This window comes from Scylla paramamosain, unplaced genomic scaffold, assembly GCF_035594125.1.
Source record: "Scylla paramamosain isolate STU-SP2022 unplaced genomic scaffold, ASM3559412v1 Contig16, whole genome shotgun sequence".
Taxonomy (NCBI): domain Eukaryota; kingdom Metazoa; phylum Arthropoda; class Malacostraca; order Decapoda; family Portunidae; genus Scylla; species Scylla paramamosain.
This window is the reverse complement of record NW_026973681.1, coordinates 579,984-592,500: the sequence shown is the minus strand read 5'-3', so window position 1 is coordinate 592,500 and position 12,517 is coordinate 579,984. Positions and strand designations below refer to the sequence as shown.

At 39.3% G+C, this 12,517-nt stretch overlaps 1 long non-coding RNA gene across 2 annotated transcripts in view; it reads left to right on the top strand.

Annotated features, from left to right (window-relative positions):
- Positions 1-4,075: 4,075 nt before the first annotated feature.
- Positions 4,076-12,517, top strand: part of LOC135097291 (uncharacterized) — a 47,902-nt gene continuing 39,460 nt past the window's right edge. For both annotated transcript variants that reach the window (XR_010265571.1, XR_010265570.1), the window contains exon 1: positions 4,076-4,099. This is a non-coding gene — a long non-coding RNA (uncharacterized LOC135097291). The remainder of the gene's footprint in view (positions 4,100-12,517) is intronic.

Genomic DNA, 12,517 nt, shown 5'->3' with positions numbered 1-12,517 from the left:
ACTAAACAACAATGAATTATTCCTCTTTATTCTTAATACTGCAGATATTTGGGTAGTTTTAGGCGAATATTCTCTTTAGACGTAGTGTTTTGTAATGTGCGGCAGTACTAGATGCCACACTGAAGTGGTAGAAGTGAGAGAAGAAGCCTTATTTATGAAATGTGACAGAAAACCTAACAATGAATGGAGGGTGAACAAGGAGGAGCGACAGAGGGAAGAAAGGGGCAAACAACAGGAACAAAAGGAACAACACGAATAGGAGAGAGAGAACAGGAGGAGGAGGAGGAGGAAGAGAAACTGAAAGATACGGAAGAGGAGGAGCAGGAGGAAGAGGAGGAGGAAGAAGAGGAAAACAAAGAAAAACTTCGATAACAAAACTCTCTTTCTCTCTCTCTCTCTCACTCTCTCTCTCTCTCTCTCTCTCTCTCTCTCTCTCTCTCTCTCTCTCTCTCTCTCTCTCTCTCTCTCTCTCTCTCTCAGCCGCTGCAGTAATTTATCACACCAACATTCAAACACCTCGCTCATACCGAGATGAAAATATGAAAAATGGACAAATATAAAATAATGATCATGTCATAGTAAAATGAGAATGAAGAAAAGAATGATAAATAAATCATACAATAAATAAAACAAGTGGCAAGTGTCTTATGTTGACACATCCTGTGATCACGCCACTGCACTGCATCATACTGTAAGTCACGGATTACATTTCGCGCGGTGATCGTGTGCGATAGAGACCAGTCACCCCATACACCCCCATCTGAACCCTCTCAACCTCACCAGCCTTCCGTACCACCTCCCTCTCTATATCATCAACCTTTCTCACCTTTCCACCACTCCCACCCCCGCTCATCTTCACCTGTTCCTGCTATTTTTTCTTGCCAGCTTCCTTCTCTCCCATCATCACCCAGCGTTCCTTCCCCTCACCAGTCACCCTCACCACCCCCACCATCTTCTCCTTCACAGTCACCCCCTCCTCCATCTCACCCGCTCCCTCATCCCTCACCATCACCCTCACCACCACCCGCACCGCCTTCTCCTTCACAATCACCTCCTCCTCCATCTCCCCCGCTCCCTCATCCTTCACCACCACCACCACCACCACCACCATCACCGCCACCAGCTGCAGAAGACACATTTGACTCAGTCTTTCAACACTCGTATATTATATCAGTCTGAGGAAGAGGAGCACGTTTACACCACTCCACCATCACCATCCTCTCACGAAAACTAGTAGGTAAAATATAAACTGCAGTTTGTTTTAGACTGAATATTGGTGTGTAAGGCACAATGGAACCATTCCAGATATGCCCATACTTAGTATGTTATGATTATATTTAGTTTTGATGAATGTTGGTGGTAGAGTTCAAAGTTTGCCGCAGGCGCGGAAATCCCGGATATGGCGCCGGCGCGCGTTTTGACTGGCCATGCCGAAGAGGTTAAGGGGCTCGTAGTAGTGGTGGTGGTGGTGGTTGTGGCTGTGGTTGTGGTGGTGGTTATAAGAACATAAGAAGTGAGGAGACTGCAAGAGGTTAAGTGATGGCCTACACAAGGCAGCTCCTCTATCCACACCATTGGAGCAATCCAACGCCTACCCATCCCATCTATCCTCCCTATCCATGCTCTCATCTAGCCCTTTTTTTAAACTATCTAATGTTTCACCACTAACCACATGTCTACTTAACCTGTTCCAGTTATTAACCACCCTATAATTATATACATAACAACCTCTTTGAGTTATATTAAACCTTCTAACACTGTAACTAAACACAGAGACAGAGACATTTAAGACAGACAGACAGACAGACAAAAAAGACAATTTTAAGAACAACCTCTACGAGTTATATTATTAATCACTACAACACTATAACAACAACGACAACATAGCGGTTGTACATATCTGATTAATTAATACCAGAACAAGAGGCAGTGGTATTGTATTTAGTGGTGTGTGTGTATGTGTGTGTGTGTGTGTGTGTGAAGTCATGAGGAGATTTGAGACAATAATAAGAATGTCATATATATATATATATATATATATATATATATATATATATATATATATATATATATATATATATATATATATATATATATATATATATATATATATATATATATATATATATATATATATATATATATATATATATATATATATATATATATATATATATAAGAATAATATAATAATAGGAATAATAAGGATAATAATATTTTTTCACGGTCAACCGTTGGAAGCTCAAACCACCCCTACCCCATCCTCCCTTATCTCTCCCCAACCTCCTCCCCTCCCCTATCTCTCCCCTACCTCCTCCTCTCCCCTTTCCTCCCCTCACCCCCTCCTACCCTCCTTGCCTTCCCTTCGTTTTCACTGTCAAGGTCAAATCTGACAGTTTTACCCCCACCACCAAACCCCCCCTCCGTCCCTGTCTCACTCAATTCAAAACACACACACACACACACTCACGTATCATTACGTAGATACCGTAGGAAAGATCGATACCATATTAGCTCTGAGCTAGGGACGTAGGGGAAAAGCTGGCTGTGTCGAGAGACCAGCAGGCGACCAGAAGGTGAATTACACACACACACACACACACACACACACACACACACACACACACACACGTAATTATGATTTTGAAAGTTTGATTAAATGTCCATTGACCAAATGTCCTTCGTTGAAATGTGCTTTAGCCATCGTTCCGGCCACGAATGAAACCAGGTATATAATTTATTTACAAAGACAGACCATTATGAGGAAGGCAGAATTGATGGTGCAATGCAAAAATGTGTAGGACTATACCAAAGTAAACTATTGAAATGTATTTATTTTCCAGTTGCAGAAAGGGATCTGATGATGTCCTCCAAAGCAATATAATACCACCATTGCTAGTCCTGTTTGGTTATCCCATTAACAAAAAAAAAAAAAACTTATAAGAATAAAAAGTTTGCAAGGTCCTGTATTGCAGTAAGTGGTGGTGGACAACAGTGTGAAAGTTTGTGTTTTATCTCTTCATAATTTACTTATGCATACATTTTGTATTTAGCATTATGAAAGTTGATAGCAAGTTTTTTGCATGCAGGTCGTGGTGCTTTAAAACCAGAACATTTTTTTAATTTGTCAAATCATTACACAAATGTACACTCCTCAGAACCAGGATATAGAATTGGATGTGAAATTGATGGCTGTTCTAGATCATACAAATCTGTAAAGTATCTACTAAGACACATTCGTTCACATCACGCATTATTTTATAATTGCCATCTTAATAGAGTGAGGGGGAAATTTAAAGTTTGTGATGATTCCTTACCTGATCCAGAGATTAGGATTTGTATGCAGAGTGAAGCTGGTGTGGAAATGATAACTGACGAAGGAAACGAATGTGCTTCATCACATTTAAATATCAACTGGACCCATGAAATTGTTACAAGGCTTTTAGCACTGAGAGAGGAGAAGTTGCTCCCTTCTGTAGTTATTAAAGATTTCACTGAACATTTGCAAGACCTTTTGGCTTTGCAGCACACTCAAACTATGAATAAGGTAATAAGTAAACTTAAAGAGGATGGAATTGATCCCAAAACGTTAAATGATCTCATGAATTCCTCATCACCTGCAGGCTTTATGTGTTTAATATTGAACACCCCAAAATTGTGAACATTTCCTCCGTTTCACAACATCCCATCTCTTAGGTATCAAGTATGAAAAAGGTAACGCTTTCAAAAACAACATCTCTACTTGTAAAACTCAATGAAGTAAACACAGAATTGAGCTATAAAAATGCACAAATCTGCTTTCAAATATATTCAACTCCACACATAATGCCTCTCTCTCTCTCTCTCTCTCTCTCTCTCTCTCTCTCTCTCTCTCTCTCTCTCAAATACATGCATAAACACAACAGCTATAATGAGAGAGAGAGAGAGAGAGAGAGAGAGAGAGAGAGAGAGAGAGAGAGAGAGAGAGAGAGAGAGAGAGAGAGAGAGAGAGAGAGAGAGTAGTATCCTCACCTGACCTGGTAACACTGCAAGAAAAATACACATCTGGCAATGCAGACCTGCCAGACGCCAGCTAGCCGGGGACCCCACGTCGATACTAGTGCTCTAACCTGTCTTAAGTTAACCTAACATAACTAGACTGCATAGACTCAGCTTGCTGTTACACTTGCTGTTGTGCTGTTGTGTGTGAACGGTGACAGATTAACAACATTTCTGCATTATTGACAGGAGAAACACGCTTTTAAAAGACTCTAGTTGAAGTGACGCAGGTTTTCAAGGGTGTATTTACAGTTGTAGTGACATATTAACAACATTTCTGCATTACTGACAGGAGAAACACGCTTTTAAAAAGCTCTAGTTGAAGTGATGCAGGCTTTCAAGGGTGTTTTTACAGTTGCAGTGATAGATTAACAACATTTTTGCATTACTGACAGGAGAAACACACTTTTAAAAGGCTCTAGTTGAACTGACGCAGGTTTTCAAGGGTGTTTTTACAGTTCCAGTGACAGATTAACAATAAGTTAAGTTAAGTGATGTCAGGTGTGGTTAGGTGTGGTTAGGAGAGGTTTGGTGTGGTTAGGTGAGACTAGAAGTTATTAGGTGATGCTTGGTGTGGTTTTGTTATGATTGGTGAAATTTCGTGAGGTTAGGTGAGTTTAGTTGTGGTTAGGTGAGGTCAGGTGAGCTTAACTGTGGTAACTTCAGGATGGGTGAGGTTATGTGAGGTTACATAAGGTTTCATGAGTTAAGATGATTTTAGGTAATGTTCAGTGGGATAATGTGAGGTTAGGTCATGTTAGCTGAGGTTAAGTGAGTTAAGATGAGGTTAGCTAATGTTGAATGGGGGAATATGAGGTTAGGTAATATTAGCTAAGGTTAGGTAAGGTTAAGAATGGTTAGGAGGGGTTACATTAGGTATGTGTGGTAAGTTGTAGCTAGGTAAGGTTAGGTTAGTTTAGGTGAGGTTAGATATTGCCAGGTATGATTAAGTGAGGTTAGGTGACTTAGGTGAGGTTATGTGAGTTTAAATGACGTTAAGAGAGGTTAGGTGAGGTTATGTGTGGTTAAGTGAGGTTAATTGTTAGGTGATGTTTTGTTAGGTTAGGTGAGGTTAGTTGAGATTAGGTTAGGTTAGATTATGGGTGGTTAAGTGAGGATAGGTGAGATTAGGTGTGGTTACATAAGGTTAGGTGAGGTTAGGTGTGATTAATAGAAGTAATGTAAATTAGGTGATGTTAGGTGAGGCTAGGTGAGATTAGAAAAGGTAAGGTTAGATGAGGTTAGGTGTGGTTAGTGGTTGTTAAGAGAGGTTAGGTGAGGATAGGTGAGGTTAGTTGAGGTTAGGTTTTGTTAGGTATAGTTAGATGGTGTTAGGTGTGATTAGGTGTGGTTAGGAGAGGTTATGTGATGTTAGATGAGGTGTGGTTAGATGAGGTTAGGTGAGGTTAACTTAGGTTAGGTGTGGATAGGTTAGTTTACATGATGTTAGTTATGGTTAGGTAAGGTTAGGTGAGGTTAAGTGAGTTTAGGTGAGGCTAGGAGACATTAGGAGAGGTTAGGTGAGGTTAGATAAGGTTATGTGAGGTTAGGTGTTAATAGGTGTTATTCGGTCAAGCTATGTGTAGATAGGTTAGGTTAGGGTAGGTTAGGTTCGGTAAGGTTCGGTAAGATAAGTGAAGTTAGGTGAGGTTAGCTAAGATTAGCTGAGGGTAGGTGAGGTTAGGTGACATTAAATAAGGTTAGCTGAGGTTAGGTGTGGTTAGGTATGGTTAGGTGTCATTAGGTGAGGTTAGATAAATTTATGATTTGTTAGATAAGATTAGGTGAGGTTAGCTGAGGTTAGGTGAGGTTAAGAGAGATTAGGTGTTTTTAAGTGAGGTTAGGTGAGATTAGATAAGTGTTAGTGTCATTAGGAGAGGTTAAGTGTGATTATGTGAGATTAGGTGATTTAGGTGAGGATATTTTACGTTAGGTGAGGTTAGACGTGGTTATGTAAGATTAGATTAGGTTAGGTGAGGTTAGGCATGGTTAGGTGAGGTTAGGTGAGGTTATGAGAGGTTATGTAATGTTTGGTCATATTATATGTTGTTAAGTGTGGTTAGAAGAGGTTACGTGAGGTTAGTTGTGTTTGATGTTGTTGGTTGGTGTTAAGTGTGATTAGGTATGGTTAGGAGAGTTCAGTTGAGGTTAGTTGATGTTAGGTGAGGTTAAGTGTAGTTAGGTGAAGCTATATGGGATTCGGTGAGGTTAGGTGAGGCTAGGTAAGGTTAGGAGATGTATAATAAAGCTAGTTGAGGTTTGATGATGATAGATGAGGTTAGATGTGGATAGATGTAGAAAGGTGAGGTTAGGTGAGGTTTGCTAAGGCTAGGTGAAGTTATGTGAGTTTAGGTGAGGTTAGCTGTGCTTAGGGGAGGTTTTATGAGGTTAGGTGTGTATTAGTGATGTTATGTAAGGGTAAGTGATGTTATGTGAAGTAAAGTGTGTTTAGGTGAGGTTAGGTGAGGTTATTTATGGTTAGCTTTACTTAGGTGATGTTAGGTGAGGTTAAGTGTGCTTAGATAAGGTTAGGTGAGGTTAAGTGAAGTTAGGTGTGGTTAGGTGAAATTATGGGAGGTTAGGTAACGTTAGTGAGGTAATGTAGGTGAGGTTAGGTGAGGTTAGGTATAGTTAAGTGAGGTTAGGTAATGTTTGGTGTGGTTATATGAGGTTGGGTGAGATTATTTAAGGTTAGGTGATGATAAATAAGGTTATGTGTGGTTATGTGAGTTTACATGTGGTTATGTGTGGCTAGTTGTGATTAGTTCAGGTTAGGTGAGATAAGATACATAATATTTTGTGAGGTTAGGTGACTTAGGATAGGTTAGTTAAGGTTACTTAATGTTAGGTGAAATTAGAAGAGGTTAGGTAATGTTATGTATGGTACAATGAATTTAAGTGAGGTTATGTTAAGATGAGGTTAGGTGAGGTTAAGAAGCGTTAGATGAATCTAGGTGAGATTATGTGAGCTTATTCGAGGTTGGGTGAGGTTAGGAGAGGTTAGGTGAGAATAGGTGATCAGGTGTGTTTATGAGAGGATATGTGAGATTAGGTGGGTATGTAAATTCAGCTGAGGTTATGAAAGTTTATGGGAGTTTATGGGAAGTATGGTGAAGATAGGTGAGGTTAGGTGAAATTTAGTGTGGTTAAGTGAGATTTGATTTGGTTAATATGGTTATATGGTTATGTGAGGTTAGGTGAGGTTTGGTATGGTTAGGTAAGTTAGGTGAGGTTAGATGTGGTTAGGTTAGGTGATGTGAGGTTATATTGTTAAGTGTGGATAGGAGAGGATAGGTGAAATTAAATGAGGTTAAATTAGATTATATGAGGTTATATAAGGTTAGGTGTTGTTAGGTGAGGTTTGGTCAGGTTAGATATGGTTAGGTGAGGATAAATGAGGTTAAGTTAGGATAAGTAAGGTTAGGTTAGGTTAGGTGGGATTATGTGACCTTAGGTAAGGTTCAGTGAGGTTAGATGAGTTTAGTAGATGTTTGGTGAGGGTAAGTGAGGTTAGGTGATATTAGGTATGGTTAGGTGAGGTTAGGAATAATTAACTAAGAAGTTACTTGAAGTTAAGGGATATTAGGTGAAATTTGTTAAGGTTATGTGAGGTTATGTGAAGTTAGGTTAGGTTAGGTGAGGTTAGGAGATGCTGCATGATGTTAAGTGAGGTTTGGCATACTTATGTGAGATTAAGTGAGTTTACAGAGGTTAGGTGAGATCAGGTGATGTTAGATGCAGTTATATGAGGTTATATATGGTTAGGTGAAGTTAGGTGAGGTTAGGTGTGCTTTTTTTTTAATTAGTTGATGTTAGAAGAGTTTATGTTAGGATAGGTGAAGTTAGGTGTATTTAGCTTAGGTTATGTTAGGTTTGTTTAATTTAGGTGAGGTTACAAGAGATTAGGAAAGGTTTGATATTGTTAAATGAGGTTAATTGAGGTTATGTGTTTTTATGTGAGGGTAGGTGATGTTAGGTGAGGTTAGGTGTGCTTATTCGAATTTTGGTGAGTTTAGGAGAGGTTATGTTGGGATAGGTGAGGTTAGGTATGTTTAGAAGATGATTGGTGAGGTTAGTTGAGGTCAGTTGTGTTTAGGTGTGGGTAGGTGAAGTTAGATGAGGTTGATTATGATTAGGTGTTGCTAAAAGAGGTTAGTTGGGGTAAATTGAGGTTAAGTGTGGTTAGATGAAGTGAAGTGAGGTAATGTGAGGATAGGCGAGGTTAGGTGTGCTTAGGTGAAGTTAAAGTAGGTTAGTCGAGGTAAATTGAGGTTAGGTGTGGTTAGATGAAGTGAAGTGAGGTAATATGAGGATAGATGAGGTTAGGTGTGATTAGGTAAGGTTATGTTAGGTTAGGTGTGCTTAGGTGTTGTTAGGTGAGGTTAGGTGAAGTTAGGTGCGATTATGAGAGGTTAGGTAAAGTTAGGTTAGAATAGGTGTTATTTGTTGAGGTTAGGTGTGTTTATGTGAGGTTAGGTGAGGTTATGTATGGTTAGGTGAGGTTAGGTGGTGTTAGGTGTGGTTAGGTGTGCTGAGGTGAGGTTAATTGAGGTTAGGTGATATAAGTTATGCTTAGAAGGATTAAGTGAGGTTAGGTGAAGTTATGTTTTCTTAGCTAAGGTTAGGTGATGTTAGGACAGGTTAGATTTTAATAAGTTTGGTTATGTGAAATTAGATGTCGTGAAGTATGGTTAGGTGAGGTTAGATGAGGTTAGGTGTAGTTAGGAAATTTTGTGAGGTTAGGAATGGTTAGTTAAGGTTAAATGAGGTTAGGTATAGTTAGATGAGATTAAGTGTAGTTAGTTACGTTAGGATACTTGAGGATAGATTACGGTAGGATACATGAGGTTAGATAAGGTTAAGTGAGGTTACATGAGGTTAGATGAAATTAGGTTTGTTAGGTGAGGTATGGTGAGGTTAGTTGAGGTTAGGTAAAATTAGGTGAGGTTTGGTGAGGTTAAATGACGTTAGGTAAGGTTCGGTGAGGTTTTGTAATATTAGTAGAGGTTAGTTGAGGATAAGTGAGTTAGTGACGTTATGTATGGCTAAATGAGGCTAGGTATGGTTAGGTGTGGTTAGGTGAGGTTAGAAACAGGTGTTTTGGTGAGTTTAGCTGAGTTTAGGTTAGGTTAAGTGAGATGATGTTTGTTTATGTGAGGTTAGGTAACATTAGGTATATATAGGTGTTATTATATGAGATTAGGTGAGATTAGAGTAAGTTAGGTGATTTAGGTAAGTTTAGGTTAGGTTTAGTTATGTTAAGAGAGGTTATGTGAGGTAAGGTGAGGTTAGGCATACTTTGTTAAGCGTTAAAATCTACCAGGTTAAATGAGGTCAGCTGTGGTTAAATGAGGTCAGGTGATGTTAGGTGTGTTTATGTGAGATTAGGTAGGAATAGGTACTGTTAGGTGAGGTTAGGTGTGCTTAGGTAAGGTTAGGTGAGGATAGGAGAGGTTAAGTGAGGATAGGTGAGGTTAAGAGCGTTTAGATGATAGGTGAGGTTAGGTAAGTTTAGTTATATTTTAGATGTGGTTAGGTGAGGTTAGAGGAAGTTAGGTGTGATTAAGAGAGTTTAAGAGAGGTTAAGTGAGGTTAGATGAGGTTAGGTGTTAAGTGAGGTTAGTTGAGGTTAGGTGAGGTTATGTAAGGTTAGATGTGGTTAGGTGTGATTAGTTAATGTTAGGTTTGATTGGGTTATGTTACATGAGGTTAGGTGACTTAGGTAAATTTAGGTTAAGTTAGGTAAGGTTAGTAGAGGTTAGTAGAGGTAAGTAAGGTTATGTTAGGTTAGGTGATTCTAGGTATGGCTATGTGAGGTTAGGTATGGTTATGTGTGGTTAAGTGAGGTTAGGTGAGATTAGGTGCGGTTAGGTGACTTAGGTAAATTTAGGTTAGGTTAGGTAAGGTTAGGAGAAGTTAGGTGAGGTTAGGTGTCGTTAGGTGTGGTTATGTGAGTTTAGGTGTGGTTAGATGTGATTAAGAAAGGTTAGATGAGGTTAGGCGTGGTTAAGTGAGGTTAAGTGAGGTTACTTTAGGTTTTGTTTAGATAGGTGGAGTTAAGTGTGCTTAGAAGAGATTAGGGGAGTTAAGGTGTGGTTAGGTGAAGTTATGTGAGGTTTGGTGGTTAGGTAAGGGTATGTGAGGTTAAGTGTCAGTTGGTATGGTAAGGTGATGTTAAGTGAAGTTCGATGTAGTGAGTTGAAGTTTTGTGAGGTTAGGTGAGGTTAAGTGTGCTTAGGTGAAGTTGTATGAGTTTAGGTGTACTTAAGTGATATTGGGAAAGGGGGTGATGTTCGGTGATGATAGGTAAAATTAGGTGAGATTAGGTAACGTTAGGTATAATTAGGTGAGGTTAAGTGAGGTTAGGTGTGGTTAGTTGAGAATAGGTGATCTTATGTGATTTTAGGTAAGATCAAGTGAAATAAGATGAGGTTAGGTAATGTTAAGGTGGGGTTAGGTAAGGTTAGAAGAGGTTGAGCAAGGTTAGGTAAGATTAGGTGAGGTTAGATGATATTTGCTGAGGTTAGGTGAGGTTAAAATGTTTTATGCATATTCAGGTGATGTTAGATGGTGTGGTTACCTGTGATTATGTGACTTTAGGTAAGGGTAGCTAAAATTAGGTAAGTTTAGGTGAGGTAGGTGAGTTTAGGTGAGGTTGGGTGTAACTTGGTGTGGTTATTTGAGATATGTGATGTTAGATTTGATTAGGTGAGATTAGGTGACTTAGGGTAGTTTAGGTGAGGTTTGTTGTATTTAGGTGATGTTTGGTGAGATTATGTGTTGTTATTGAGGATAGGTGAAGTTTAATGAGGTTAGGTGTGGTTATGTAAGGTTAGGTAATGTTATGTATAGTTAGGTGAGGTTAAGTGAGATTTGTTAAAGTTAGGTGAGGTTAGGTAAGGTTAAGTGAGGTCATTTTATGATAGATGAGGTTAGGTGACTTTAGGTATGGTTAGGTGAGGTTAGGTGAGGTTAGGAAAGGTTAAGTCACACTATGTGTGGTGAGGTGAAGCTACATTAGGTTGGGTAAGGTTAGGTAAGATTAGGTGAGGTTAGATGTTATTAGGTAAAGTTATGTGAGGTTAGATGTGGTTAGATGTGGTTAGTGAAGGATAGGTGAAGTTATGTGATTTTAGCTAAGGTTATGTGAGCTTGTGAGGTTTGTGAATTAATGTTAGGTGATGTTAAGTGATGTTAAGTGATAATAGCTGAAGTTAGGTTCAGTGAGGTTAGGTGAGGTTAATTGAGGTTAGGTGAGATTAGGTGCGGTTAGGTGTGATCAGGTGACTCTGAGTGAGGTTTGGTGATGTTAGGTGTGGTTAGGTGAGGTTATATGAGTTTAAGTTTGGTTGGGAGTGGTTATGTTACGTTAGCTGCGATTAGGTAAATTAGGTTTGGTTAGAAGTTATGTAAGGTTAGGAGAGTTTAGGTGAGGTTAGGTGCTGTTAGATGAGATTAGGTGTGGTAATATGAGGTTAGGTGGGGTCAGGTGAGGTTAGGGTAGGTTAGCTGAGGATAGGAGACGTTAGGAAAGGTTAGGTGAGGCTAGTGAATTTTTTAGAGGATAGGTGTGATTAGGTGAGGTTAGTTGAAGTTAGGTTAGGTTAGTTAGATTCGGTAAGGTTAACTGAGGTTAGGTGAGCTTATTTTAAGATTAGGTGAGGTTAGGCGAGGTTAGGTGACATTATATGTGGTTATATAAAGTTTAAGTGTGTTTAGGTATGGTTAGGTGAGGTTAGGGAAAGATAGGTGATGTTAGGTTAGGCTAGATGTGATTAGATGTGATTTGGTGATGTCAGTTGTGATTAGGAATGGTTAGGTGACTTAGGTGACATTATGTTTGGTTATGTGAGGTTAGGAGAGGTTAAGTGATGCTAGGTAAGGTAAGTTATATGAGGTTAGGCATGCTTAGGTAAGGTTATGTGAGGTTAGGAGAGGATAGGTAAGTTTAGGTGAAGTTAGATATGTATAGGTCTGGTTATTAGCTGTTTGTTGAGGTTAAGTGAGGTTAATTGTTGTTTGGTGTGGTTAGGTGAGGTTAGTTGTTGTAACTTGTGGTTAGTAGGGTTTATGTTATGTTAAATGAGGTCATGTTTGGTTAAGAGAGGTTAAGAGAGGTTGTTAGCAGTGGATATGTGTGATTATGTGTGGTTAGGAGAGATTTAGTTAGGTTAAGTGGGGGTAGGTCTGGTTAGGTGAAGTTTCATGAGATTAGGTGAGCTTAGGTCAGGCTAGGTAAAACTAGGTGAGGTTAGGTGTGGAATGCTGTTGTAATATGAGATTAGGTCAGGTTAGTTTAGGTTATGTGAGGTTAGGTGTGTTTAGGTGTGCTTAGGTAAGGCTAGTTTTCCTGCTAGGTGAGGTTTAGGTTTAATGAGGTTAGGCAAGTGTAGGTGATGTAAGGTAAGGTTAAGTGTTCATAGGTGAGTTTAGGCGAGTTTGCTTTAAGTTATGTGTGCTTAGGTGAGGTTAGATGTAC